Here is a 27,750-nt window from a genome sequence, read left to right on the forward strand (position 1 = left end):
AACATAATCAGGAAACACAGCATTAATTTTCATTGTTATGCCGACGATACGCAGTTGTATTTATCCATGAAGCCTGACCAGAATGACCAGATAGAGAAACTGAACGCCTGCATCAGTGACATCAAGACCTGGATGACAATTAATTACCTCCTCTTGAACCCAGAAAAAACTGAGGTCATTATACTTGGTCCTAAAAACCTCAGAGATGCTCTGTCTGCTCAGATAGTCTCCCTGGATGGTATAAGTATAGCCCCTAATTCCACAGTTAGAAATCTTGGGGTTTTACTTGACCAGGATTTATCATTTAAGGCTCACATATCTCAGGCGTGTAGAACTGCCTTTTTTCACCTGCGGAATATTGCTAAGATCAGAAATATACTTTCTAAGAGTGATGCTGAAAAACTCATCCATGCATTTGTTACGTCGAGGCTGGATTACTGTAACTCCTTGTTAGCAGCGTGTCCTAAGAGTTCCTTAAGAAGTCTCCAGCTTGTTCAGAACGCAGCTGCTAGATTGTTAGCTGGAACTAGCAGAAGAGATCACATCACTCCTGTGTTGGTTTCGCTCCATTGGCTCCCAGTTGATTCTAGAATTAAGTTCAAGATCCTCCTGTTAACCTATAAGGCCTCACATGGAATGGCCCCGTCCTATATTAAGGACCTCATAGTCCCTTACCATCCAATGAGAACACTTCGCTCGCAAAATGCAGGACTGCTTGTGGTTCCTAGAATTAGTAAAAGTACGATTGGAGGTAGAGCGTTTAGCCACCAAGCCCCTGTCTTATGGAATAAACTCCCAGCTCATGTAAGAGAGGCCGACTCAGTTTCTACATTCAAAGTTAGACTGAAAACATTCCTATTTGGACAGGCTTATTATCAGACTAGTTAGTATTAAGAGATTATTTAACCTAATGTTAGTTTGTTTAAATTAAACTTAATAATAACTATTTCTTTTAAAAGGCTGCTAGAAGTTGAAGCTGGGGTAACTATGGTGCACTGGGGTTCTGTCCTCTTTCCTTTTTTACTTCTACCCTTCCTCTCCTCTATTCTTGATCATAATTTATCATTTAGTTCTCCATGCCTCTGTTTGGTGCAGTGCGATTCATGTATTGTCCCTCTTTTCCTCTCCCCTCCTGGGGAGTGGGAGTGCTTCCAGACTCCAGTTGGCTCATCCGTGCTCCAGTTCCTGACCGTTTACCTCGCCTTTGCTCCTGCTCCTACACCTGGCTGTGGTTCCTGCCTCCGGCTCGACTCGCGCCTTTGACTGTCCCCACAACCACGGCTGGATGAAGCTCGTCTGCTGGACTTTTATATATGTAGTTGTAGATTTAGATAAGTTAATTCCTCTCTAAGAGTTCTGGTAAATCGCCTGTCCGTCCTGGGGGAGGATCCCTCCTTCATGTGGGCAACCCTGAGGTTTCTTCGTTTTTTCCGGATTCCGTTTTTTTTGGGAGTTTTTCCTTACCGCGAAGGGGGGTCTAAGGGCAGGGATGCCAGTATAGCTTAGTCAGTTTGTTAGTTCATTTTAGTATTTTTCTATTGAACTCTTTGTATTCATGATCCTTTTGATTTCATGTTTTACTTCGAAGCCCATCGAGACGACTGTTGTTGTGATTTTGGGCTATACAAATAAAATTGAATAATTGAATTGACTGTGTTTCTGACTGCTGTTCCAGCTCATGGCCGCCAGTCTGTCAGCTAACGTCTGATGGGATGGAGCTGACATCTGCTAGAAGATTTCCTGTCAGACATCAGACGTCTAGCAGCTGCTCTGCACTCTCTGATCACTCTGTCAGGAATGGTGTCTGGTCCAGCAGACCTCTGGGCGTTAACTCTTCATGGAGTCTTCCTCATGGCAGCCATTGTGAGACAGAGCAGCTGGTGGTCAGGAGGAGGGATGGTCTTCCTGGCTGTCATGTTGTTCTGAGCCTCAAACAGCCTAGAGGTCATTGGCTGCATCTAGAATGGAGGTGTGACTGTCACAGGCAGGTGATGATGTCCTGTAGTTGGAGATCACCTGGATGCTCTGTCACATGTGGCGGGAATCTCTGCTGTTCTGGAAGTGGATTCTCTGAGCATGTGGCTCAAAGGTGGAAGTTTCTTCTTCTTCTGATGATTCAAACCTGGAAAAGAGTTTAGTTTGTCTGATCAGGAAACTGAAAATGAGGACGTCAGCGGAGCAGAAAGAGGAGGAACACCGTCAACAATCATGTTGGAGCTCCAACAGGCATTTTCCTGACTCAGCAAAAACATCTGTTTGTTTTTCTTTGTTCTGTCCAGCAGCTGAACAAATGGAAGAAGGTTGGAGGTTCAGTGGACCAAGAGCTGGATCATCTAAAGGAAAACGGGCTCCACACACAACATCTATGTGAGGATTATTCTGGAATTACTGGCTCCATTTGTCTGAATTATGGGTTACAGCTGATAAATTCACATGAATAATGAGGTCATGAGAGAAAATCTCTATTTTCTTGCTGGTTTCTATTGAATAGAGTGATTCCAATCAGACTAGTGAAATATTCTGAATGTTTCTGAATCTCCATTGATTCATGACTTCTGATCAGTTCTTCTTTCTGTAACTATGATCTAAATGGACTTTAATGAAAGACCATGTGATGTTTCCATTGATGCTAAAGCTGACCAATCATGTTATTGATTACAACACGAGCGCTTTCTGTGTCTAAAATCAGTCCCAGAAGAGTTCAACCATGACTTCAATGCCTGAGCTAAGCTCCTCCCCCTTTGTGTGTCTTTGTGTGTGTGTTTCTTGTGTGTTCCCCTGACTGCAGCAGTGTGTCGTCAACAAGAAGCTGATTCCTAGAGAAAAGTGAGAGTTTCAGCTCTAAGGGGTCTGAAGTCCATCTGAGAAGATCACTAACTCATCAGTCCTGCTGTCCCTGAAGACCGGCTTCATGTTCAGAACCAGCTTCAGGTTCTGGGCTGGGATTGGATGTGTTGTGGTGGCAGTAAAGCAGGTTCAAACCCGGATCAAAGCAGAATGTAGAAAGTGTCAAAGTGTCAGTCAGACTCCCAGACAGAATGTTCCAGATCAGCATTTATTGGTTATTTCTTGTTGTTCTTCATCTTTGGAGAAAAGCAGAGCTAGAAAATCAAACAAAGTTCCATCTATCTGGTAAAAACTTGGATTCATTCAGTCTTTCCCGTATGGACAGATTTCTTTGACGTCTTTTCTTTTCATGTAAATTCATTCAAACATGTTGATCCTTCATGATGTGGATGAGTTGATATGAAACAGTGTTTTCTGCAGCAGGAACATGTGAGAGGAAACCTGCTGTTCCTCAGCTGATCTTCATCATTCCATCTCAGCAGCAGATGAGGAGGATGTGCTGCTGGAAAATCTGCCTCACAGACTCAGTTTGCAGCTTCTGCTTTCAGCTTTGACTTCTAGTTTCTGGAGAAACAGGAAAAAGAAACAGGAAATCTCCACAACACTCTAGAACCATCCAGAACACTATTATGGGATGTTTTTCAGCTGAATCACTGGGATCCATCTTCATGTTAACATCAAAGTGATCGTGTCAGATGAAATCTTTCCTGTTTGAAGGAGTTTCCTTCATGTCACAATAGGATCCCAGATCTCCCATCAGGCCTTGCAGCTCCTGACTTTGTGATGAGTTCCTGCAGAAACTCTTGGAAATCTCCTGTTGATTCTCTCCCAGTTGACATCCATGGAGATTTCCACTGCTGTTGTTCAACTGTAGAGTTTGTCACAGACGCTCAAACTCATGAAGAGTTCAGCTGGAAGTTGAGAACGAGGCTTTGAAACCAGCAGCAGTTTGAGTCCATTCTGATGTTCCATTCAGGTTTCTGCTCCAACAAGCCTTTATTTTGAAAGAGCCAGTGGGGCAGAAACAATAGAAGGAGGAGATTACCAACCCCCCCTGGAATGTTGCCCCCTGTGCAGTGGACTAGTGGGGGCAGGGACGGCTGAACCAATCACAGAAGACTGTTGCAGCTTTCCCTCCAAATGTCAACCAATCAGATGTTGTTGTTTGGATTCTTTGTCTTGAAGTTTCACATGTGGAAGCTTCCAGAGTCTTTTCTGTTTGGTCTGCAGGCTGAGCAGAACTGACTCCTGCAGGATCACAGGAACTTTCAGGAAAATCTCCAAACAGGAGAAAAGTTTCTGTTTGGACCTTTTTTCTGTTATTGTGAGACTAGCAGATGATCGATCGGAGCTGCAGTGAAGAGGACGGCGGTGTTTGTGGGAGTTGGAGCTGAAGATCGGAGCAGGAACCATGTCTTCAGAACCTCAGGAAGGTTCTGTCAGAGAACAACTTTCTGCTGCTGAAGGAACCATCGTCCAGAACGAGGAGGAGCTCTGTCGTCAGCGCAGACTGCTGGATAGCAGCTGGAACCCGCAGCTTCAGCTACACATAGTTGGTACGTGACTAAACATTTAAATTCTTTGGATTGTCCTGATCTTTATGTCACTGGAAAGGTGTTAAAGAAATGTTTCCAATGGTATAACGACCTTTCAGATAAAGTGATGTCATTTTACGTGATCACCAATTTTATTCCTAAATAAGAAGCAAAACAAGAAAATGTTTGTGACCAGAATCAGGTGAGACTTCTTAGTGTCAGAACTTTCTCATTACTGTCCAATCCAAGAAAGGGAGGTGTCAATGTAAAGCTAGTTACATATATTGGGTTCTCCATGGTGCAGCAGTAGGGAGTTCGACCCATGATCCTAAGATTGCAGGTTCAATTCCCACCTTGCACACCCATGAGTCGAAGTGTCCTTGGGCAAGACACTGAACCCCACCTTCCCTCTGGTGGTAGGCAGACGCCTGTGTTTGGCAGCAGAGCCGCCACCAGTGTGTGACCGGGTGATCCTTGTACCTACCTTCTAGGTAGAAAAGCGCTATATGAGTATACGCCATTTACCATTTAGTCAAAATAACCACAAGAACTAAAGTTGATATCAAATCCTGTTTTATTTCCTTACTAGCAAATATAAATTAATTAGGAATATAATCAAGAAAATTGTCCAATTTAATTTGAAGCTTCACAAAAGATAATTTAGCTTAAAAAACACACATTTTAAAGCAAACATCGTATTTACATTAAAGATATTTTAAGTTATTAATATAGAGAGATTCCAGACTTTTATTTCCTTTTATTTCCAGGCATCAGCAAAACATTCTTCTTCTTTGTTTGGAGCCATGGAGCCAAAAACTGAAAGCAGAGAACATATAAGGTGACAGACCACATTTTAATTTAAAAAAAGCTAAAACGCATGACGAAAGTCAGAAGAAAATGAAAATAATGTCTAGAAAGTCTGCAGAATAAGAAACCAACGGGTAAAATGAAAATCATGATAACGTTTCTTGAAATTAACAAAACAATAAGAAAGCAGTTATTTTATTAAAAATACCACATTCTGATATTATTAAATGACGTTACATATGCTCCTGTATGTTTGTGGACATTGGTTGTAGCCCATCAACTCACTCACAACCGGTCACATGACCTCATTATTCCAGCATTCAATGCATTGTCACAGAGGCATGTGAATGAGAAAAACATTTCCCGCTAACTTTTTCTCTTTTTGTGAACTGCAAATTTCATCAGGAACATTTCCTAACTTGTACTGAGTGAAAACATTCAAGAGGCAGAGTGGGGGGAGGGGCGCTCTCTTTGTCGGGTTGGGTCTGGCACTCTCAGTCCCCAGGTGCCTCCCGGCTCTCTGGCCTTGGGGGCCCCTGTGGCGGTCCTGCCAAACCTGGCCTGGGTGGCGGATCTCACCTGAATGAAGGATTTCACATGTGTTGGTCTGAATGCATAAGTATGCATGTGTGAACATCAGGGGGGTATTCCAGAAAGCAGGTTATGCTAGCTCCCACGGTAAGTTTGAGGCTAAGGAAGTTGATAACCTCAGCTTTCGGTTCCAGAAATGGAGGTATGTTTCAGGGTAGGTCAAGTTGCCATGGCAACTCATGCTCTGAACATAACCTGGTCTGGAGCAGGTTTAGTTAAAGGTTAGTTTGTTTACAGAGAGGTGAAGCAGCATGGCGTGTCCATTTGAAGATGATTTAGTGGATGAAGAAGCTCAGATAATACTTTTTCCACCGTGAGAGGGTGATAAGACCACATATAGATGTTGGAAAGATAATTTTTTTTACTTTGATCTAACTTAACTATTTGCTTCAGTTAAAATAAATCATTTCTTTAGGTCACCTTAAAAATAATACGTAGTTTTTAGACAATTATTTTCCTTTCATTCAAATTAATTCAATTAAGTAGGTGTAACTTTGGTGCTGCTGTTAGAGCGGCACCGCAAGGGATTCTGGGATACCATTCCCTTTGCCTGTCTGGACGGGTTTGGGTTTAAGTGTGGGTTTTTGACCAAATGTGTTTAGTTGTATAGCTGTTTGAGCTGTTTTACCGTGTTTTGGCGAGTTATTTTGTCCTACTTTGCTTATGTCTCTGCACCATAAGTGAGAGTAAAGGAGGGAATGATGTGTTTATATAGCACTCCTACCATTCAAACCAATAATTGTAATGACAGAGAATTCTTTATTGAAATTGTGACTCCGTGTAATTTTTTTCCGTCCTTTTAATTGTTATAAAAATGAGCATATCTGCCGGCTCAAACGTAGACATATGAGAGTTCAAGAATCATAATTAATTAAGATGGAAAAAGCTTAATTGAATTGGAGTAATATGACATTTAGTTAGATAAATACGTAAATATGAGTTGTACAAAAAAATTACTGAGTTTTATAGATGTGAAATGAGGTTGAATAAATTTAACTCAATTACTTGTTACCAATAGAAGTAATTCCTTTAAGTTGGCAAAATTGGATAAGTTATATATATATATATGCGTCACAAGGAAAATGGAAATAAGATCAGAAACTCATGCGTTTACTTCGTCTGTTCTTCTACTACAAGCAGGAACTCTTTCTTTTGATCATGCAGCCGTATTACTTTTTGATGGACGTATAATCTTCATACGCCGTCATTAAAAGCTCAGACTCCGCCTCACTGAAGTATAGCGCTCTCTTTTTTTTTCCCACTTTACGCTGATAAGCTGGACACAGATAAAAACAATAAAAGGAGATGCAGGAATAAAACAGGAAGGCGGAGCCGACCGCCCGTGCAGGAGGGGAGGGAAAGGGAGGGACTAAGCCAGTACGAGGCAGCGCATCTCACTCCACTCCGTGCTGAAACCAAATAAAACGAACCCACACACAATGAGAAAAACGTGCCAACAAAACTTCCACTACACACTAAAAGGGAAAAAAAAATACAGTGAGGGAACTGGAGTGAGGAAGACGCTGCCACCAGGGGCCCCCTCACTGACATCGCACACACCGACGCCCAACTCAGACCTATACAACAATAAAATAAATCAAAGTCAACCACACAATAAATTAGGGATGTCCTGTTTGACACGGCGCTTCAGCGAGCACTTCACTGTAATGAAACAGAGTGTTTCAGCACAATGTTTCTAGGCTTGTGTCAATTAGCGCAACACGTGGTTGATGACGTATGAAGCATCAAATGCTTCATTTGGTCGAACCACGGTTCAGATGTCACTTGCAGCTGGGCGCACTATTCTCTAGAAACACGAAATGAATCCCGAACGTTTCCCGACCAGTTCTATTGTTTCCCCTGTATCAGAATCAGCGTCAGTTCATTGCACTTTACCATGACTCCTGGTAAAAAAACGTACAGTGGCTCAAGATTGTTTCTACTCGATTTCTCCTAATAAAACAATGAACGTCATGTATAAAAAAATACTTAGATTTATAATGGCAAGGCAAATATAACATCAGTAGAGATAGCTCAGTGAAATGGTTGCTGGGAGTCACATCCAGAGGTCTTGGGTTCAAGGCCAGCATCTTACAATTTTGTTTTATTTATTTTTTGCTTTGTGTTTTTTTTCCTTCATGTGATGTGTGTCTGCTGTCAAGCACTTCTCACAGAAAACGTCACATGTGTTGTTTTACATTGTTCTTTTTAATAATCATTATTAACATTGTTTTGTTTTTCGTTTTTTCATCATCATTTCCACATTGAAGTGTTACAAGGAGCTTAGATGAAGCATATGATATATATCCAGTCCGCCACCAGATGCCGCTGTTCTGTGTGGTTTCAAAGCCCTGAATGGGTGGTTCATTTTTCCGGCACAATTACATGAACCCCAAGGGAAACTTCATGGGGCTTCTATTCCCATCCCTACAATAAATACAACGTCGCTCTAAAAACACTTTAAAATGTATTAAGAGGGTGGGTACAGAACACGCAGTGGCTCATGACATCTGCAACACCTCCAGCCACTTACAGCATCTAGTTAAAAGAGCAGAATATGAGTAAAAGGTGATCTACATCCTCCCAACAAGAGGAGCTTCAGCCATACATACCACCATGCATGCAGGCAGCCACTGTCTATCCACTCACTCCCTGTTCCTTATATAAGGACAGACACAGCTGGACCAAATCCCCAATCAAACAGGCATGCACCTGTCAAAGGCAGAGCTGCTGGTTACACTATTAAAAAAGAAAGTGACCATGTAAACCTGTTGAGTTCAATGTAATGTAGATGAGAAAGTCGGTGCACCAAACCTTTGTGCGGGTGCACCAGCACAAAAGTTTGGACTGACTTTCTCAACCACATTACATTGAACTCAACAGTTTAACACGGTGCAAAGATTGAGTCTAGAATCCTGGCCTAAGAGACACAACTATCACCACTACTGAGGGTCTTACTCCCCCCCAGAGGAGATGGGGTAGGGAACAGAAGATCAATGGTCACCACCTTATTATTATAAAAGATGAGTGTATGTAGTGTGTCGGGTGTGTGTTTACTAAAATGCATAGTTTAAAATAAGTGGGTTACCTTTTGTGAAAATGTAGAGAGTTTCTTTGATTATCATATTTTCACAACTGTATTTTCTCCAAAATGTATGACGTGTCCTATGGTGCAGTGGGCCTAATGTGTTGTTGTGTGACTTCGGTAAAGAGGACGTAGGAGAGGACAGCATGAGAATGGCAAGTGTGGTCGTGAAAGAAGACGGACCCCGATTAGTACAAAGTGCAGGTGTGTGAATTATGCAGAACAACATCATTCTGGAAACCCCAAAAAAAGCCACCTGTTATCAGCTACGTGGAGGAACATGGGAATCAAACAGCTGCCAGAGAATTCAACATCAATGAATCCATGGTACGCAAGTAGAGGAAGTTTGAAAACGAACTCCGAAAAGTCATGAAGATGGAACTGAGTTTCCACGGAAACAAGGCGAGGTGGCCAGAGGTTGAAGACCAACTGAAACAATAGATTAATGACAAAAGAACAGCTGGTAGAAGCGTCTCTACAGTCATCATTCCACTGAAGGCAGAAACGCTTGCATTTTCAAAGAGGGCCGTCTTGGTGCTTTGTTTTATGAAACAGTGCTATCTGTCAATCCGGGCAAGGACTATGGTGGCACAGCAACTTCCAGTGGATTCTAATGAAAAGCTGTCCATATTCCGCTCATACTTTAGTAAAAAGATTGCAGACAAACACATCCACCAAGCCACATCACCAACATGGATGAAATGCCGCTTACTTTTGACATCACAGTGAGTCACAATGTCAAGAAGAGGGGAACAGCACAGTAGCGTTATGCAGAACAGGGCACAAAAAGGCAGCTTTTATTGTTGTGGGAGGCAGCGTCCGGTGAGTGATGCCTTGGGCTAAGTGTCTGCTTGCACAGTTCTTCGAGCTTTCACAACAGCCGGCAACGAGCCGGACTCTGACAATAACGAAAGGGAACCTGGCGTGTTTGATAGAAATTTAGCCGGGCTGTTGATGTCAGATACAGAAGATGAGGACTTTGATGGATTCTTGGATGCTGATTGATGACTGAAAAAATAAACAATAAATCACAACCAACTCAGTTTCTCCCGCTGTCCTTTTTTGAAATACATTAGCATGCATGTTTTACCGATATGTTTTAATTTACCCGCGCCTTAAAACCTGGTGCGCCTTTTGTATGTGTTAAATACAGAAAATTCACTCATAACTTAAACTGCGCCCTATAATGCAGTGCGTCCTATGGTCATAAAAATACGGTATGTGGTTTGACCTACTGAAGACTGAAAGACTCACATCACCTCTAACTGTCCTAACTGTGAAAGAGAACTACGACATTGTTCATTTCAATTATTTTACTTCCAAAAAAAAATGATTTAGATCTTTCTTGCCAATTTACAAGGTATAAAAGGTCTCCTTTTTTGTCTTTTTGTCCCTGCAGTCCTCCTTAAGCGTTATGCGAGTGAAGAGGATCTGTGCAACCAACAGAGGAATCTAAGAATGGAACAGGAGGAATCAGAGCCTCTGCATATTCAAGAGGAACATGGAGAACCAGAACCTCCACAGTTTAAAGAGGAACATGGAGAACCAGAACCTCCACAGTTTAAAGAGGAACATGGAGAACCAGAACCTCCACAGTTTAAAGAGGAACATGGAGAACCAGAACCTCCACAGTTTAAAGAGGAACATGAAGAACCAGAACCTCCACAGTTTAAAGAGGAATATGGAGAACCAGAACCTCAACACATTAAAAAGGAACAGGAGGAATCAGAGCTTCCACAGATTAAAGAGGAGCAAGAGAAACAAGAACCCAAAATGATTAAAGAAGAAAAAACAGAAGAAACAGAACCTCTATTGATAAATCAGGGTCAAAAAGGGTTCTACATCAGTCAGAATAAAGATCAGCTTAATCTGAAGCAGGAGACTGATACCTTGATGGAGATTCCTACTTATGAGGAAGATGAGAACAGTGAAGCAGATCTAAACAATCAGCAGAGCTTTAATGTAACTGATGGTCAGGATGAAGAAGGAAACCAACAAGAAGAATCAACATCAACTACAGATGAAGAGACAGAATCAACATCAACTACAGATGAAGAGACAGAATCAACATCAACTACAGATGAAGAGACAGACCCACAGAACAGAGATCAGAGGAAGAGGAGGGACAGAAGTCATGTCCAAAGTGTGGACGGCTCTCACATGTCAGCAGGTCAGTGTGACTCTGATGTTAGAAAAAATCCCAATAAGACAAATCTTGGTAAGAAATACAAACAATCTCCAAAAGAAGAGAGACTTTCCTCTATCAAGTCTGGGAAAAACTCAAGAATAATTACTAACCCGTCTGACTACATGGAAACTTGGTCCGATGAAAGATGTTATATCTGTAAAGAATGTGATAAAAGCTTTTGCAACAAATCTCTGTTCAGAATTCACGCAAGACTCCATGCAAAAGATAAGAGATTTTCTTGTAAAGAATGTGAGAAAAGATTTAATCAAATATCTCATCTCAAAACACACATGAGAATTCATACAGGAGAAATGCCTTTTTCTTGTAAAGAATGTGATGCATGTTTTCGTCAATTATCTAATCTCCAAACACACATGAGAACTAACACAGGAGAAAGGCCTTTTTCTTGTAAAGAATGTAGTAAGAGTTTTAATCAAATATCTAATCTCAAAATACACATGAGAATTCACACAGGAGAAATGCCTTTTTCTTGTAATGAATGTGATACAAGTTTTCGTCATGCGGTTAGTCTTAAAACACACATGATAACTCACACAGGACATATGCCTTTTTCTTGTCAAGAATGTAGTAAGAGTTTTAATCAAATGTCTATTCTCAAAACACACATGAGAATACACACAGGAGAAAAGCCTTTTTCTTGTAAAGAATGTGATACAAGTTTTCGTCATGCAGCAAGTCTTAAAATACACATGAGAACTCACACAGGAGAAAAGCCTTTTTCTTGTAAAGAATGTGATACAAGTTTTCGTCATGCAGCAAGTCTTAAAAAACACATGAGAATTCATACAGGAGAAAAGCCTTTTTCTTGTCAAGAATGTGATTCAAGTTTTAGTTGCAGATCTAGTCTTCAGACACACATGAGAACTCACAAGACTTTCTCTTCACAAACAGTGTAAAAAAGGAGTTATTGTAAACTGTAAATTATAAACTTTTCTGATAAGAGGTCGACCTCTCAACCTTTGCACCACAGTCAAAGACTTTATTTACAGGAGGGAAAAATCTGATGGCCTCCATACCATATTGATGAAGTAACTTCATTAGAGGGAGTTACTTCGTGCTTTTCTAGGAAATCTTTTTAGGTTTTCATCTTTACATAAAAAGCAAAAAAAGTAATTGATCAATACATTTGAATCTTTGTGTAATGATATTAGACAAAGAGTTTTACTGCTGACAAAATATGTTCAACTTTTTCACAAAATGAATTGTTTTAGATGTACCTGCAAATAGAAATGAGTTGTTTGTTTTGAGTCATTAGAGCTAATTCTTGAATGTCTTCATTATGGTTAAAATGTTTTTGTTATACTTTTTTAATTCTAACATTTAATGTGCTCAGTGAACATTTAATAAATATGTACATATAAACACAAAGTAGTGACTGCAGCATGTACTTTGTTAGGTCAAGTAATAGGGGTGTAACGGTACACGTAGTTGTACCAAAACATTTCGGAATGGCACTTTCGGTTCGGTTCACCTTTGTACCGTTTTCGGTACAAAACGGTACAAAGTTTTCGGTATGTTATTTATTTTTTTGTTTTTGTCCTCCCAATATATCAACTTTACGCCGAGACGGAACTTATGTTAACCGCGAGTTTTCGCCGCATTAGGTAACAGACAGTTAGCATGTCTGTGCACTGCACGGTGGCGCAGTGGTTAGCGCTCTTGCCTTTCAGCAAGAAGATCCCAGTTCAAGTCCTGGCTGGCGGACATGAAAAACAACATCAAAGGGGGACCTTTCTGTGTGGAGTTTGCATGTTCTCCCCATGTATGCACCGTCCAAAAACATGCATCATAGGTTGATTGGCAACTCTAAATTGTCCCTAGGTGTGAGTGTGAGAGTGAATGGGTGTGTGATTGTGGACATTCTACCCTGCGACAGACTGGCGACCTGTCCAGTGTGTCCCCTGCCTTCGCCCATAAGTTGCCGGGATAGGCTCCAGCAGCCCCGTGACCCCGAAAGGGACAAAAACGGAACAGAAAATGAATGAATGAACAGTTAGCATGTCAACTATAGCACTACGGGTAATGCAGACGTGAGACCAGAACCTGAGGACCCACCCATCTCCTTACACTCTCCTGTGTGGGAACACTTGATTTGTTGTGAGCATCCATGAAGGGAAAAGACAGTTGGATAAGTCAAACACAGCGTATGGCGCTGTAAAACATTTAATCTGCTAACGCACTTAAAACAGCATCACCGGATTGTCTGTGGAAAATAAGTCTGCTATTTTGGAGGAGATAAAGGTAAAGGTTACCAAATACAGAGCAACAGGATGCATCCCTCTTGATGCTAACCCTCTTGAATTGGGAAGAACCAATGAGACCAGCTATAAGCATATTGCAAAATTGGCAAAGAGGTATCCGCTGACTATTCCCTGTGGACACAGCTACTGCGGGAAGTGTCTTCAAGGACTGTGGGATGCAGAGGAGAACGTCCACAGCTGTCCTCAGTGCAGGAAGACCTTCACACCGAGGCCTGTTCTGGGGAAAAATTTGATGTTTTTGGAGCAGTGGCATTCAAGAACACCAGCAGATCTGGAAATGCCAGTAGATTTGGTTTGAATGCTAAATCTTGGTCATTCCATTGTTTTCCAGACAGTTTCTCATTTCTCCACAACAGCATGTTCACCTCCATCTCAGCTCCTGGTTCCTCCAGAGGAGGAGTGGACCTGGATCACAGAGCAGGTGTTCTGTCCTTCTACAGCGTCTCTGAAAGCAGGACTCTCCTCCACAGAGTCCAGAGATGCTCCATGCTGGACCGGGGGGGGTGATGTTGGAGACACAGCAGAGTTCTGGAAAGTCAAAAGAGTTCCTGAAAGAAGAGAAATGTTTGTTTTCAGGGATTTCTCTGCTTTGGATAATTTTGAACTAAACGTTTGAACTGTTCAGATTCTGTGTCAGAAATAGAGAGAAATGAAAAATCTCTAGAATGTGAGACACTTTTGAACATAAATCTATGGAGACCTCTGGGGGTCAGTGTTTAAAAAGAAAAAATGATGATAAACGGTCCACAGATTGATGAATTGTGCTTGTTCATTGCATGTGACTCCACCCGTCCCAATGCCTCTCCGGCTTTGAGATACGAATCTCCCAAGAGACACGGTTCTCATGAGTCCGGCAGTCCGCTTATGCAGAACAGGTGAATGGACAGCGGTCCAAAGTGTCCTCCGTTGGGTTCACTGTAACAACAAGAGGAGTATTATTTTGTTGTTCCTATTTTTGTTCCTATTCTTACAATCCACTTTATGTCCCGTGTTGAATTCTACTATTAAAATGTGGGAAACAAATGTTTATCAAATACAAATCAATCCAAAAGCCGGGAGACTGGATGGCCGTGGTCCTCCCTTTGACCTGGAAAGTGGTTGCCATGGCTACCTGCACACTCACCAAGCTGGAACTTAGAAGGCAAGGCAAGGCAAGGCAAATTTATTTATATAGCACAATTCATGTACAGAGACAATTCAAAGTGCTTTACATAAAAAATTCAAAGAAACAATTAAATACAAATAGTAAAAATGTGATCATTAAAATAAAATTAAAAGATAGTAAACAAGATTTGAATTTAAAACAAGCATAAATAAATAGTACGGACATAAACTTTTGAATACATATTAATTAAATGCTGCTGTGAACAGGTGAGTTTTTAACCTAGATTTAAAGACACTGAGTGTTTCAGCAGATCTAATGTTTTCTGGAAGTCTATTCCAGATCTGTGAAGCATAGAAAGTGAATGCAGCTTCCCCATGTTTAGTTCTGGCTCTAGGGACTGATAAAAGACCAGATCCAGAAGAGCGGAGAGGTCTGGTTGGTACATACTGGGTCAGGAGGTCAGCCATGTATTTTGGTGCTAAACCATTCAAAGCTTTATAAACTAGTAACATGACTTTAAAGTCTATCCTCTGACAGACAGGTAGCCAGTGTAAAGACCTCAGAACTGGACTAATGTGGTCCACTTTCTTGGTCCTTGTGAGAACCCGAGCAGCAGAGTTCTGAATGAGCTGTAGTTTCCTGATGGATTTTTTTTGGTAGTCCTGTAAACACACTGTTACAGTAATCAAGTCGACTGAAGACGAAAGCATGCACTAGTTTCTCCAGGTCCTGCTTAGACATCAGATCTTTAATCCTTGAGATATTTTTGAGATGATAATAGGCTGATTTTGTGACTGCCTTAATGTGTTTATCAAAATTTAGGTCTGTGTCTATCAATACACCCAAGTTTTTGGCCTGGTTGGTAGTTTTTAGTTGAATAGATTGAAGCTCTATATTGACGTCCAACCTTTTTTCTTTAGCCCCAAAGACAATAACCTCAGTTTTATTTTTGTTTAGCTGAAGTAAATAATGGCACATCCAGTCATTAATGTCCTCAATGCATTTACCAAGGGCCTGTACAGGTTCTCGGTCGCCTGGTGTCAGTTTAATATATATATCTGTGTATCATCTGCATAACTATGGTAGCTAATGTTGTTGTTCTTTATCACTTTGGCCAGTGGGAGCATGTAGATGTTAAATAAAAGTGGTCCCAGGATGGAGCCTTGGGGTACTCCACATGTAATTTCTATTGGCTCAGAAGTGAAGTTACCAATGGACACAAAATATTTCCTGTTTTCTAAGTACGTTTTGAACCAGTTTAATACTGGCCCAGTGAGACCCACCCAGCTTTCCAGTCGTCTAAGTAGTATTGCATGGTCGACTGTATCAAACGCAGCACTGAGGTCCAGTAGAACTAGCACTGACATATTCCCACTGTCTGTATTCAAACGTATGTCATTAATCACTTTGATCAGGGCAGTTTCAGTGCTGTGATTCTGTCTGAAGCCGGACTGGAAGACATCATAGCAGTTGTTTTTTATTAGAAATTCATTTAGCTGATAGAAAACAGCTTTTTCAATGATCTTGCTTAAAAATGGCAGGTTTGATATCGGTCTATAGTTGTTCATTTGAGTTTTGTCTAGACTGTCCATTTTTAGAAAAGGTTTAATTACAGCTGTTTTCAGTGGATGTGGGAAAACGCCAGATGTTAACGACAAGTTGTCAGTCTGGAGCAGGTCTGGTTCCAATGTCTTTGAGACTTTTTTGAAAAAGTTTGTGGGTAGAATATCCAGACAGCAAGAGGAGTTTAGTTGCGATAGAATGTCCAGCAGTTTTTTACTGTTTATGGGTTGAAACTGAGCCATTGGATTAATACTGGTTTCTAGTGGATAGGGTTCATATCTTGAACTTGTAGTTGATGAAACTATTGTTTGTCTAATGTTTTTGATTTTGTCCCTGAAGAATTTGGCAAAGTCATTACAGCCTTTGATGGAGTAAAATTCTGGTGCCACGGACACAGGGGTTTTTTTCAACCTGTCAACTATATTAAATAGGACCCGAGCATTATGGGAGTTTTTGTTAATAATTTCCGAAAAATAGGACTTTCTTGCATTGCACAGTTGTAAATTATATAAGTGAAGTTTCTCTTTATAAATTTCATAATCTACCTGTAGTTTAAATTTTCTCCATTTGCGTTCAAATTTCCGACATTCTCTTTTTCCATTGTTTACAATAATGGAATTTCTCCATGGAGATTTTTTCCTACCAGAGATCACCTTCACCTTACTAGGAGCAATATTATCCATGATATTTGACATGTTGGAATTAAAGCTGTTAACAAGTTCGTTGACTGAATTCCCTGAGAGGGGAGGAGTTAGGGAGAACATCTGATTGAACATCTCACTAGTATTTTCAGTTATATACCGTTTTGTGATCTCCTCCTGGAATAATGCTCTCACAGGAAACACAGCTGTGATCAGACAGACCTAAGTCATATACAGTAACCTTAGTGATGTTCAGACCTTTGGAGATCAATAAATCAAGAATATTCCCCCTGTTGTGTGTGGGCTCTGTTACATGTTGAGTCAATCCGAAATTGTCCAGAGTGTTTATCAAGTCTTTAGTCCCTTTGTTCTCAAGATTTCCATAATGGATGTTAAAATCTCCAGCCATGATTATACAGTCAAAATCAAGACAAACTATGGACAGCAGTTCACTAAACTCTGTTAAATTCTGCACAGTATGTAGGGGGGCGGTAGATATTTATAAATATGCTTTTGAGTGAGGCCTTCAGCTGTATGGCTACATATTCAAAACATGGAAAGCTTCCAAAAGATAACTTTTTACACTGAAACATTTCATTAAACAAAACTGCAACCCCCCTCCCTTTCTGCTTGTTCTTTCTTTACTAATAACACCATAGTTGGGAGGTGCTGACTCTGTGAGAACGGCTCCACTGCTGTTCTCATCTAACCAGGTTTCAACTAAGAACATAAAATCAACTTTGTTCTCAGTGATAAAATCATTAATTAAGAATGTTTTTCCTGCTAAAGACCTGACATTTAAAAGTGCTAACTTAAGAGGTCTAGGAGCAATAATATTTTCATTTACCTTCTGTTTCTGGAAAAGTGCAGAGGAGATGTTTATCTCTTTTAAAGTCCTTCGTTTGCGTTTTGGCCAGATTACATTCCTCCTGTTAGTGACAATTACAGAAATGGTGTGTGTTTCTAGAGAACAGGGTCCCAGGTTTTTCTGGCGAGCATCATGACTGTTGGTATTTTCACAGCCTGGACCCTCAACACATCAAACATCTGACTGCAGGGACAGGATATGATGTTGCACAGGAGAGGGTGGGGTTTTACGTCGTCCCTTCAAACGTTCTGGTGACAGAATTATGGAGGACGAAAATGGATTGAAGGATAGAAGAAGATAGAAGAAGAAAAAGAGACCAAAATGATTGATAAAGCAGGTTTTCCAGGGAAATCCCACAAAGTGCTTTCCAAGCTAGAACTAAGAATATCCAGCATGCATTTGGAAAAACTCCATAGCTTCTTGTGGAAAATGATGAGTCATTGTAAAAGCATTCTATGAATGCTCAGAAAACTTCCTCTAAGGTTGTGGTTGTTTGGAGAAGTCCTCCTCTTCAAAGAAGTTCTCCTGACCATCTTCAAAGCCACTTTCTGCTTTTTCAAACGCTACTGTTCAACAAAAACTTGGTTTCTGCCACAAAACCAACCTTAGACACTGAAACAGAATGAATCCAATGAAGAAATGTGTTGACACCTTTAATTCAAAGCTTCAATCAGTTTGAATCTCATGAAGAACATTTCAAAAATCCACATTTGGATCAGGCGTCTTCATCAGAGCACAACTCATGTTTCCAGGACTGTGACTCACCAATAGATCCTCATTTCCTTTACACAATCTGTTTCCATCCCACGTATCAGAAAGGAGTTTTTGGAGAGACGAAGGGAGGAGGGCGGTCTAGCTATGCCTAACTACATGTATTTTTATTGGGCAGCTAATCTTTACAAACTTATCTTCTGGGGTATGTCAAAGAAGAATGAGAACATCCCACTCTGGGCAATTATGGAACAGGACTCATACATATCAGGCTCTCTGGCCTCTGTTGTTTCCTCACCACTACCCCTGGACAAAAAACTAATCCCCAATAATCCTGTTATTTTAGGATCACTTAAGATATGGCAACAATTCAGAATTCACTTTAAACACAAACAAGGTTTACTTTCAGCTCCGATAGTTACAAATGTACTTTTCCCTCCCTCCTTCATTGATTCCACATTTCAGGTCTGGGCAAATAAAGGGATTGACACTCTGAAAAAACTTTTTAACGAGGGACATTTTTTGTCCTTTGAACAACTACAGGAAAAATTTAACTTGCCCTCGTCTGACTTCTTTAGATACCTACAGGTGCGTAGTTTTGTTAAAAAACACTTTTCCCCGTCTCTTCAGACTCCTCCAGGTAGCTGGATAGATGAATGTCTGACTCTAGATCCCTCAAAAAAAGGGGTAATTTCTTACTTATATCATATGTTTAACACGGCTGCAGCGCCCTCTTTAGAGATTATGAAAAAACAATGGCAAAAGGAATTGGGATTGGAGATAACTGGAACACAGTGGCAGCAGATAACTAAGTTTATCCACAAATCCTCAATCTGTATAAGACATGGTTTGATACAATTTAAAGTTGTACATAGGCTTCACATATCAAACAGTAAACTGGCACGGATCTTCCCAGGGACAGACGTCACGTGTCCAAGATGCAGGTGTGAAACGGGAACCCTCACACACATGTTCTGGGGGTGCAAGAGCCTCCAGGCCTTCTGGGGGGTGATTTTCGACTCCCTAGCAAAAGCATGGAATATAAAGATCCTCCCGAACCCACTTACAGCACTATTTGGAGTCACTCCTCAAAACTGCAAGGTTACTACAATACAAGCTTCAGCTCTGGCATACTCTACGCTTTTGGCTCGACGTCGCATCCTTATATCCTGGAAAAACTCAAGACCCCCTTCACACAAGCAATGGGTGGAGGACATACACTCCTGTCTTAAATTGGAACACCTTCGATATGCTATAAAGGGTTCAACACAGAACTTTTTCAAATCCTGGAAACCTTTCTTGGACCATGTGAAAAAATTTGAATAAGGAAGGCAATTTTATAGCTGACGAGCACTCTTTTTTTTTTTTTTTTTTTTTTCTGGACAATCGTATATTTTTACAGAAAACTCAGTGATATTTTATTTTTCCCCTTGTTTTGTTAGTTTTTGGGAGGTTTTTTTTTTTATTTTGGGTGGGAATTGTGACTGTTGTATTTTGATTTGAGAAAATCTAAAAATAAAAGAGTTACAATCTGTTTCCATCATTTGGATTTTTCATAAAAACTTGAGTTAGAAAAGAATTGTTGCCCCAAAATGTCCAGTTTGAATAGTCTACAGTTTGTTGTGTTTGGTTGCTAGGTAACAGGGTCTTTAATGTCTATGATGTCATGGTGGCTTTCAGAGTTGAACTCCTGAATATGACGGTAAACATTTGGATTGAACAAAAATGGGATTGAAGCTCATGCTAAATCCTGATCTCAATGCTGAAAAAACCTCCTCCTAGATTCTGGTTGTTTGGAGAAGTCCTCCTCTTCCAAGAATTCCTGAAAAAAGCCCTCATTTCTCCTGACCATCTTCAAAGCCACTTTCTGCTTTAGTTTAGTCCAAACTTGCTTTATGCTGACAACATTTACAGCTTGAATCCATCTGAAGAATCCAAGGAAACAAACCAATCTAAGTCTGCATTCATGCCACTTCAGAACCAACAAAGCATGTTTCCAGGACGCTGACTTACCAATAGAACTTGGGATTTCCTTTGCAGAATCCTTCTCCGAGTGTTTTCCTTTGTTTTTCTCCCCAAAACCTAAAGCAGAGATTTTTGCTGAGCTGCAGAACAAACGTCTGACTGCTTTAACCGCCGTTGATGGTTTGTTGTGTTTCCCTCTGTAGCTGCTATGGTCTTGGTATGGTTGCTAGGTAACGCTGTCTTTGATGATGATGACGTCAGAGTGGCCTCTAGAATGGACTTTTTTCTTGTGGAAACAGGAGCTGTAACCTTTAGGGCACTAGGACCCAGAAAGAGGTCCAGGCAGTGACGGTGTTCAGTGACGTCACGGACATGCTGTACACAGCAGACTGCAGACCAGCCCACACCAGCAACACCATAGTGAAGTTTGCAGACGACACTACTGTGGTGGGGCTGATCTCTGGGGACGACGAGACGGCCCACAGAGACTAAGTCCTGAAACTGTCCAGGTGGTGTCAGGCTAACAACCTCATCCTGAACACCACCAAGACCAAGGAGATCATCCTGGACTTCAGGAAGAACAGAGCAGATCCACCCCCACTCTACATCGATGGAAACTGTGTGGAGAGGGTCCACAGCTTCACCCTCCTGGGCACCACCATCTCTGCTGACCTCACAGGGTCTAACAACACCATCAGGAAGGCTCAGCAGCGCCTGCACTTTCTGAGAAGACTCAGGAAGAACAATGTGAACCAGGAGCTGCTGGTAACCTTCTACCGCTCAACCATTGAGAGCATCCTGTCCTCCTGCATCACAGTGTGGTTCTCCCACTGCACTGAAGCAGAACGGCAGAACTTCCAGAGAGTGGTAAAGACAGAAGAGGATCATCGGCTGCCCCCTCCCCTCACTGAAGGACATCTACCAGTCATGCTGCCTCATCAGAGTGACTGACATCATCACTGACTCCACCCATCCTGCTTTCTCTCTGTTTGAACTGCTGCCCTCTGGAAGGAGGTTCAGGTCCATCAGAACCAGGACAAACAGACTAAGGAACAGCTTTTTTCCACAGGAAATCACCATACGGAATACACACACTTCCACCAACCACACCCACTCTGACTTTTTACAAATGCTAAATCTCTGACTACACATGTGTGCAATATCTTGACTTCTGTGCAATAACACAATATCTACTATGCTGCGCTCACAGCAACTCCACTCATTCCATTCTATTTTGTCCATACATATTTAATAATTAACAGTTTCTGTACATATTGTTCATTTTTTGTTAGAGATGTAAATACAGTTATTCTATTTTATTTTTATTTAACTTCATCACTTCAAGGCTGCTGCAATTTCATTGTCTCACCATCTACAATGACAATAAAGGCTCTGATTCTGACTTATTTCTGGAAGACGCCATTTTTGTCCCTAAATGTTGGATTCAGTCTGAATTCCAGTCCCACTCCCAGCATTCCTGCTCCTCTTTAGCTCCTCCTCTTCCTCCTGATCAAAGTTTGAAGCCCAGAGCCAAAAGTGCGTCTGCAGCTGCTTCTGCTCCAGCAGCCGCTCCCTCTGCTCCTCCTGCCTCTCCTCCTCTGGGAGCTCCTGCATCCTCCTGCGCTCCTCCCTGTCCTCCAGCATCATCAGGAGGCTTTCAAAAGGCTTTCTGGAATGTTCCAAAGCAGAAACCTTCATCATTGGAAGATGGAGGAAGACTCCAACACTGACAGACAGACAGACAGACAGGAAGTCTCCTGGTTTTTCTGCTTCAGAAGGTTTTTGGGAAACTGCAGAGTTTTCTTTGTGGAGCTAAAGAGCTGCTGTCAGTCTGCTTTGGTCCATCAGGAATGAAGGTCAGGACTGAGAGGAACCTGAAGAAAGTGACTCTTCATCATCTGCTGCTGAAGAAGACAGAGGAAGATCCACTGTGAGAGCAGCTGCAGAAAGCTTTCTGCTGTTTTTCTCCTCTGAGAGAGTTTGGAGTTCCCAGCAGTTTGAGTGGAGCTGAAGCAGCAGAGCTGAAACAGACGTTCTTCTGCTCCCATTCAGCATGAACGGACAGATCCACTGAAGGCCGGCCTGAAGCTCTGGCTTCCAACACGTCTGCATGGATCCAAGCGTGTGCAGTGTGTGCTGACATGCTGTTCTCTGAGGAACATGTTGGTGTCTGACTGGATCTGAGGACACAAACAGCTGCTGACATCTGAGAGGGTCAAGCTGCAGAGTGGCTCCTCAAAGCTCACGTCTCTGTGACAAACATGATGCTGCTTCTGTCTGTGCTCCACCACTAAAAGGACTGTCCAGAGTTGGTCCTGATCCGGTTCTAGTCTTTCTGGCTCCAACTTCTCTTTCCTGTCAGGAACCCTTCATGTTCTCTGCCTTCCTCACATTTCTGTCTTCTCTCTGGGCTTGAAGCCCAAAAGGAGCTGAAAGCTGCTGACTTCAGTCTGATCCCATGTTCTGGATCATCCGTGTTCCTGAAACACGCTGCTGGACCCGTGATCAGAGGAACCCAGGAACCGGAGAACTTCCCAGAACATGCACACACACATGTGGAACTGTTCTGATCATCTGTGTGTGTTGACAGTGAAGGAGAGCTTTGTCCTTCAAGAACTTCATCTTTGAAAAAACTTTATTGACTCTGACAGAGTTTCAGTTTGAATCCATGTGGTTTTCATTCTTCCATTGAAGTTGTCTCCAGAAACTAAAGATCTGCTGAATCAATGCTCCTCTGAGAACTTTGGAGCTTTTCTCTGCATCTGTTCCACACTTGAATGTGCAGAAGATCAAAGCGCCGGACGCTCTGAGCTTCAGCGTTCCAGTCAGCAGCTGCTGAACCAAAGCCAGCAGCAGGTGAGGATCTGGGCCTCAAAGCAAACGGACAGAAAGATGAATGGAAGAAGGGATGGAGTCCCAGTGTTGAAGACATCAGCTGGAGAAGCTCTGAGGCTCTTTCAGGTGGGCGTGGCAGCGCTGCTGCTGTCCAGCAAACCAAGCAAACTGCAGCATCTGTGATCTGAGAGGCTGTTGGTGAAGAAGAGCATCATCAGCATAGAACTGTGGGCCGTTTGGCTTCAGAAGAACAGCTTCATGATGTGGAAAGAATCTGTGTCCTTCAACAGGTCCAGAAGATCCCAAACATGGAAACTGGAAGCAGTTTGGATTCCGGTTTCTTCCTGAACTTTGAGGATCCAAATGCTGAAAATGGAAGCTGACAGAAAATGCAGCAGACTTTACCAATGTGCTCAGAACACTAGAACATCCACAGAAGAAGAAAACACTGTTCTAGTGGAACATCTACAACTTCTGTCCATGATTCAGAGGAACTGCAGAAAGATGACTCCTCCCACTTTGTCATCACAGAAGTGATGTTGGAACTCTAAGAATCATCATCAACATCACCTTCATCATCATCATCACAATTACCATCATCATCATTGTCACAGTCCCCGTCACCGCCACCTTCACCTTCACCTTCATCTTCATCTTTATCACCATCATCAGCAAAGAGTCTTTGAGGGGGGATGAGGAAGAAGAATGAAAGACAAAGCTTTGAAACTGAAGGATCTTCTGCTCAGATGAAGCTCTTTGTGTCTGCAGAGATGATCTGTGGCTGGAATGACAGACACAAATGTATTCTATTTCTAGAAGAAACGGGTTTAGAATCAAAGCAGAGGATTGGTGGTTTCATGGCCACCAAGCGGATCCTCTTCAGAAAACTGCACCTTCCTTCCTCTAGAAGAGCTTCTGTGTTTCCTGAACCTGTTCTGGATCCACAATGAGGAAGAGGCTGGACTCGCTTCTCTTGATTTTAAACATGTCATGCAGCCAACTCACAACTCTATTTGGTCACGCTTTAGATTGGGGGGGCTGCAAAACACTCAATGACCTGTTAACAAGAACACATTATTACATGTATTATTATCTTATAAGGAATTTGTATAAAATTGCAAACGATTAACAAATAATTTATAAAGGATTAACAAATGCTAATAAATGTCTTTATAATCAACTTAATATCACATTATTCATGTTTTCTTATGTCTTATAGGTAGTCAATTAAGAAATATTTAAATGCATTTATATACAGCCTATTTAAAATTGAAAGTCAGTTGAAAGTCAGAGACATTTACAAATACTAATTCATGTACTTATAAACAACTTACTAAAACATTAGTAGTGCTTGTTAATGTCTTATAAATAGTTTATTAAGGACTCTTATTATTAAGCATTACCGATTTTTCAAACTCTTTTTCAATCACCTTGTCATGAATGAATGGAGCAAATGCAGAAACACAGCTGACATGTAGACTGTCCAGAACTGTTTGACAGTTCTTTCTTTTTCATTTCAGCTTCCTCGTGCTGAAAAGAGTCCAACTATAGAGGCTTGTTGTTCCCCTTATGCTGCTGCTGTTCTAAAAACAAATGAGCAGCTCATTTACATTTGCATAAAAACTGACAAACAAGTTGAAGGTGAAAGCAGAACTTTCAGGATCAGCTCCTTAGTTAGAAAAACTAAACATCCTATGACAACACAAGAACTGATAACAACTATTAAACATGGGAGAGGAGGGGACATGGTTTGGGCTTCTTTTAACTTTTAAGTCAGGCAATTTTCACAGAGTTAACAACAAAAACTCAAAAGAAACAGAATTTTTGTCCACTTTCACTCAGTGAACTAAAACATTTCAGTACATGAACATTTTTTTTTTTCAGACCTGCTGTAGTTTTCCCTCAGGTGAATCACACAGTCTTTCAGAATGATCCAGATTCAAAAAGTTGACATCAATGTTTTATGATTAAGGATGAAGTCCATGTTGTCCTGGGAGACATTAGCCGTAGAGAAAGTCTCTTTCTGTTTCATGTTTGGCTTCACTTCAGTCTGTAAAGTTTTCATGAATGCTAACATGTTTAGAACATGTTTAGTGAAGCTTTCCAGTCTGGTCCATAAATTCAGAGCAGCAGCTTCACCTCACTGTCTGCATTCATGGAGATTCTTCACTGTTTGGACTTTGAGAAACTCATTTTACCTCCTGGCTTGATCTTCATCACCTGGATCCACATTGGTCTTTGTGAAGGACTTGTGGACTCGGAGTCAGTGTTCATGTTCTGCATAGTCCACTTAATAACAGTTATTGACCTTTGACCTGACCAGTGGAAGTTGTTGGACAATAATTGTCCAGATAGAAGTGGAGCTGCTGGTCCATCACAGTATTTCAGACCACTGGATCAGAGGAAAAGCTTTGATGTTGAAGCTTGGATCCAGAATCAGAGATGCTGTGAGGATCGTTTCTGCCAGGAGCTTTTAGAGTTACAAACAGATGTACCTATTAAATAAGAGTTGATTGAAACACACACACACACACACACAAGCAAAAACACGTAACACATGCGCACTACACTCTCACCCCTGTGCAAACACACATTCTGATTACAGGGAGGAGCCTAACACAAAACAAATAAGGGGGCGGAGCTCTGCTCAGGTGTTCCTGAATCAGGAAATGAGGAAGTTGAGAGTTTTCCTCCGTGTCAGAGCAGACAGAGCAGGACTTTCTTCTCCTTCATGGTGAGTCTGTGTGTTTCTGTTGTCTTCTCCACTCATGATGAAGGCCGTGACGTGTCTGTGTGTTCTCCTCTGTGAGGAAGATGAGCAGCAGAGGAAGAGCTCAGACTGAAGTTTGTCTTCAACTTGTTCTTCTGTTCAAAAAGAAAAGAGTTCTTCCAAAAAGCAGAAGCTAAAGGTCACTGCAGGTCACCTTTCTGACAGAAACAGACCACAATGCAGCTGTCAGATCTGCCCCGAAGGACAAACTTTGAGTTCTGCTGGATCCTTGTTCTTCCAAACAGTTGGAGACTCTGCTCCACCCTTCCTCTCAGCTCACATTCTAATGACATTCCAGTGATGAGTTCCAGAGAGGCTGTGGAAGCTCCTCAGTGCTTTGATCTCTGCTGAAGAAGCTTGGGAGGCTCTCAGGTCCTCAGTGCTGAACAACTGCATGTTTCCAATCCTCTCAGTACTGAGATCTCCTTCATTTCTGAACTTCTGACATGATTCTGATGAAACACAGCTGGGAGCTCGTCTCCATCATTTCTTCATCATCTGTTCTGTAGTTTGAATCAAATCATAGTGGGGCAGATTGCTGAAATAATCTTTCAATTGGTGATACAAGCACCAAAATTGGTACACAGGTGCTTCAGAACCTCCTCTTTCAGAAAAGCATGTTAGCCCAATGGCCACCATTTTTTAAGATGGCCACCATTCGTATCAGTATGAAGCAGTATTTGCTGTCAGCTGCAGTGACCTCAGTTCGGAACAGTGATACTGTCAAAGAGGAAACTTAAGATTGAAAATTTGGATGTGTACTTCTGGACAGACTCAAAGGTTGTTCTTGCATATGTGAACAATGATGCCAAGAGGTTTCACACCTTTGTAGCCAACCGCATTCAGCGCATAAGTTCAAGCTCAGAACCAAAGCAATGGCATTATGTCAGTTCAGAAAACAATCCAGCTGACTATGCCTCAAGGGAGTTAACTGCATCACAGTTAAGAGAATCTAACTGGCTAACGGGTCCAGATTATCTCTGGCAACAGATACTTGAAATGCAAGTTGGTGAAGAGGAGATGGTGGGAGTTTTGGAAATATCCAACCCAGAGTTTCGTAAGTCTTGTGTCAACACTGTGAAAACAGAAACAGATTCAGTTGTGGACCGCTTCACCAAGTTTTCAGACTGGTCTAGAGTTGTGAAAGATGTTGCCAGGCTGAGAAGATTTGTCCAGGAACTTAAGGGGAGTACAACTAATATCAAATGAGACAAGCAGTCTTGAGGAAAGGCGACAAGCAGAACTGCTTATAATTAAGTTGGAACAAAGAGAAGCGTTCTCATAAGACATAAGGAAATTAAAACAAGGAAAAGCCAACTAGCTTAACAAGCACAGTCAGTTACACCATTTAAATGTTTTTCTTGATGACGACCGAGTCCTCAGAGTTGGAGGAAGGCTTTGCCAATCAACCCTTGACTATAGTGTAAAACATCCAGCTATGCTTCCCAAAAAGTCTCATGTATCATCTTTGCTTGTGAAGCACTATCATGAGCGTGTGTGTCACCAGGGCAGAGGAATGACCACGATTGAATTGTGTGCAAATGGGATATGGATAATTGGATATGGAAACATGGTCTCCTCACACATTTACAAATGTGTGAAATGTAGGAGATACAGGAGAAATACAGAAGTTCAGAAGATGGCTGATCTGCCAAGAGAGCGGACGGAAACAACCCCTCCTTTTACAGATTGTGGACTTGACTGTTTTGTTCCCTTTATAGTAAAGGATGGAAGGAAAGAATTAAAAAGATATGGTCTCTTGTTTACTTGCATGTGCTCAAGAGCTGTTCATATTGGATGATATGAGAACTGATGCTTTCATAAATGCACTTCGAACTTTTGTGGCAATCAGAGGACCAGTTCGCCAACTAAGGTGTGATCAAGGCACCAATTTCATGGGAGCCAGAAAAGAGTTTTCTGAGATGCTCAAGAAAGTGGACCCAGAACGTCAAAGGGC

The 27,750-nt window shown here is 41.6% G+C and overlaps 3 protein-coding genes across 3 annotated transcripts in view; 2 read left to right on the top strand and 1 right to left on the bottom strand.

Annotated features, from left to right (window-relative positions):
* LOC144987275 (uncharacterized) overlaps window positions 1-27,750 on the bottom strand; it is a 371,740-nt gene that overhangs the window by 31,427 nt on the left and 312,563 nt on the right. The window lies entirely within an intron of this gene.
* LOC144987279 (uncharacterized) overlaps window positions 1-27,750 on the top strand; it is a 141,155-nt gene that overhangs the window by 3,866 nt on the left and 109,539 nt on the right. The window lies entirely within an intron of this gene.
* Window positions 25,639-27,750, top strand: part of LOC144987842 (uncharacterized) — a 78,417-nt gene continuing 76,305 nt past the window's right edge. Inside the window, exon 1 of the mRNA XM_078937396.1 lies at window positions 25,639-25,757. The gene's annotated coding sequence lies outside the window, so the exon portion shown is untranslated. The remainder of the gene's footprint in view (window positions 25,758-27,750) is intronic.

This window comes from Oryzias latipes, chromosome 2 (genome assembly GCF_053564925.1).
Source record: "Oryzias latipes strain Hd-rR chromosome 2, Olatipes_Hd-rR_3.1".
NCBI lineage: Eukaryota > Metazoa > Chordata > Actinopteri > Beloniformes > Adrianichthyidae > Oryzias > Oryzias latipes.